Below are 3,023 nucleotides of genomic sequence, written 5' to 3' on the forward strand. Positions count from 1 at the left end.
TGCAAGCCCAAAGCTCGGCCGCACCACGCGCATGCGGAGACGGCCGCCTTTTTCTCCCCCCGCCCACCCATTCGCTACACCCCCAGCCCCCGATGGAGCTGGAGAGAGAGAGCGAGCGACGAGGAGACGGAGAGCCCCATCCCGGAGACGAGAACCAAAAAGGGAGCGCAGCAGAGACGGCCCTGCGCAGGAGGACCGGCCGTGTGGCGGCGTGCGTGACGGCCTCGGTGGGGAGAGAGAGAGGAGCGACGGCACCCCTCGGGTGCGCCCCGAGACCATGACAGAAGAGGAGGGGGCGGGCGAAGAGAGAGGAGGGGGTCGGAACCCCCATCCCCGGCGCTCTCACCTCGCGCATGCGCGCGGCAGCATGGCACGGTACAGCTGCGGAACCTACCCGTAGACAGCCGCCCGCGCAGGGGGGGAGGCCAGGGGAGAGGCTCGCACCTTGCCTTCTCTTCTCGCCCTCTTCTCTCTTTCCTCTCGGCGGCGCCTTTCAACGCTGTCTCTCGCTCTCCCCAGGCTGCCGCGCCACCGGATCCATGGCGTGGCCCCCAGGCGGCTATTGATCATCAAGCGTTGCTCAGACAGACGCTCAGGGCCACAAGTGCCTTCGAAGTGTCGATGATCAATGTGTCCTGCAATTCACATTCATTCTCGCAGCTAGCTGCGTTCTTCATCAACGCACGAGCTGAGTGAACCACCGCTAAGAGTTGTCTGCCTTTCAGGCACTGCTCTCACGCCAAGCGGGCCCCTTTTTATTACTCTGGTGCCGAGGATGCGTGGGCGCGTGCCTGGCTTTGACCGTACAGGCACACAGAAATGGAAGGGGAGGAAAAAAAATCACTGGAGCAACCCATGCTCCGAAGGCCGGCCAAGAGGCGGGGGAGCCCGCGCCCCCAACCGCCTCCCCCTGCGAGGGGAGACGCCGACCTCACCAACGCCGTCCTTCGGAGGTGGCCCAGGTGCCCGGGCTCGGCCCGGCCTCCACGCGGAGGGCCACACGGCGCGTGCCGGAACGCGAGGAGGCACGGCGGCCCACCCACTTCTCACTTTCATGGGACGACACGCACAACACACATGGCACACAGCTGGGGGCGCGCGGCCATTTGCCCCTGAACACGCTGGCTCTCCCTTGACCCCGATGCCGCGGGCCTCGCAGAGCACCGCTGGGCCGCTGCGCAGCCGGCTTTTCTCTTCCCCCACTGCATGGCCTTCCCTCGGCTCGAGACAGCACGCAATGATGACCGGCCCCCGCCAGCACACCTCCCGCGGGACCGCTCCCCTGCCGGGCAGGCAAGCGACCGGCGGATGAGCTCCGCCACCGGCCCCGGAGGCGGGCGCCACTGAGACCCGAGCCGGCGCCCGAGGCCTGCCGGATGGCAGACCCCGCCGCCACCAGGGCTGCACTCCCGGGACCGCCGCCGCTGCGTCGCACCGCCGGGACCCCTTGCCTCGGGCACGCACCCGGCGGAAGGCGGTACGGCGCTGAGCCAGGGGGCAACGCCCGCTCTCCTCATTTACACGCGGAGACCGGGCGGGGAGAAGTGCCCCCATGGCCGCCCTGCGTGCATTCCTTTGGCCCAAACGCGGCTGGGAAGGGTGATGCAGGATGCAACGAGCGGGGCCCGGGACGGGACTGCCGCCCGCTGATGGCGGGTGCCTTCCGGCCGACAATCACCGCAGGGAGGGACACCCGTCGAGCGGTGCTGCCGCCGGTTGGCCGGAAGGCGCCCGCGCTCACGGGCCTACACCGCCGGAGGGCCCACCGAGCGCTCGCCCCCCACCAGCGGGCAGGAGGTCGAGCCAGGGGATGGCCGGCGGACGATGGCGACGCCGGTGCGTGTTTAAGGAGAAAAGGCCATTGAGGGTAGGAGAGGCACCAGACGCCCCGGACGCGGTGATGCGCGCGCCAGAGAACACAGCGGGGGGCCGAGGAGAGAGAGCGCGGGCGGGCGCCATTGGCCGCGACCCCGCAGCCCAGGAAGGGCAGAGAGCGCGCGCTCTCTGCCGGCATCGCCCATTGCGATGAGGCGAGCGGGTCGATGCCCACGACTGTGCACTGTGGCCTCTCTGCCGAGGCCGGGCCATGGAGAGAGGGGGGCAGGGCGCCCCTCCCCAGCGCGGCATGGTTAACCCCCGCGGCGCGCGGCGGGACAATGACGGCCACGACGGAGGAGCGCGGCCGGTGGTGATGGGACAACCACCACAGGGGATCAGCGGGAGTAGCTGCTCCCCAACCCTCAGTGGCGCCCTGCACGGCCACCGCGCGGAATCCCTACCGCCGCCACGGTGGGCCGCGCCGAGCTTCCTGTGTCTTTTAACCGCCGCCCAGCCCCGCTGGCCCCTTTCGGCAAACCTGCAGCGTTTGACAATGCCGAGGGAAAAAACCTGGGGGGACCGCCGAGGCGCGGAGCACTAGGTACCTGGCCCTGGGGCAAGGGAAACGACCTGCATGGCCCCGCTGGGGTGCCTCCCCCGCTCCCACACTCGGGGGAGCGTTTACTGGCGGGAGCGCGCCCGATATCTGCCGCCACCACCGCCACGTCCTTCTCTGGGCCCGCGGTTTCCCTCAGTAGCCCGGCGCTGCGCGCCTGAGAGGACCGCCGTGGCTCGGGCCGCCCCGCCGGCGCGGGGGACGCAGGCCCGACCACCGAGCACACCTCGGGCGCATGCGTGCACGCGCACCATGAAGCACGGCCCGGAACGCCCGGAGGCCTCGGCCCTTGGAGTTCGTCTACCACGTGTGTGAGAGGGGGGCCGCTCAGCCCGAGAGCAGGGAACTCTGCCGGCCGGCAGAGGCCCCGCTCCCCGGTGCAGGAAAGGCGAAGGAGCCGCCTACTCCGAGCCCCGAAGGCGCCCCCACCACCCAGCTCCCTCGCCCTTTCCACCTCGGCCGCCGATGGGTGCCACAGCCGGCCGGCCGGCCGTCACTCGACGGGCAAAGCAGTGAGGGAAGGGACGGGCGCGCCTCCGGAAGAGGCCTTGCCGAGCAACCCTCCCTCCTGGCACCCGGGCGGCTTTCT

The 3,023-nt window shown here is 70.4% G+C and overlaps 1 pseudogene; it reads right to left on the minus strand.

Moving 5' to 3' along the window:
* Positions 1–574: 574 nt before the first annotated feature.
* LOC139585606 (5.8S ribosomal RNA) lies at positions 575–712 on the minus strand (annotated as a pseudogene).
* Between the last annotated feature and the right edge of the window lie 2,311 nt (positions 713–3,023).

The sequence above is a fragment of the Agelaius tricolor genome, unplaced genomic scaffold (assembly GCF_023055355.1).
Source record: "Agelaius tricolor isolate 1412-34295 unplaced genomic scaffold, bAgeTri1.0.p SCAF_85, whole genome shotgun sequence".
NCBI lineage: Eukaryota > Metazoa > Chordata > Aves > Passeriformes > Icteridae > Agelaius > Agelaius tricolor.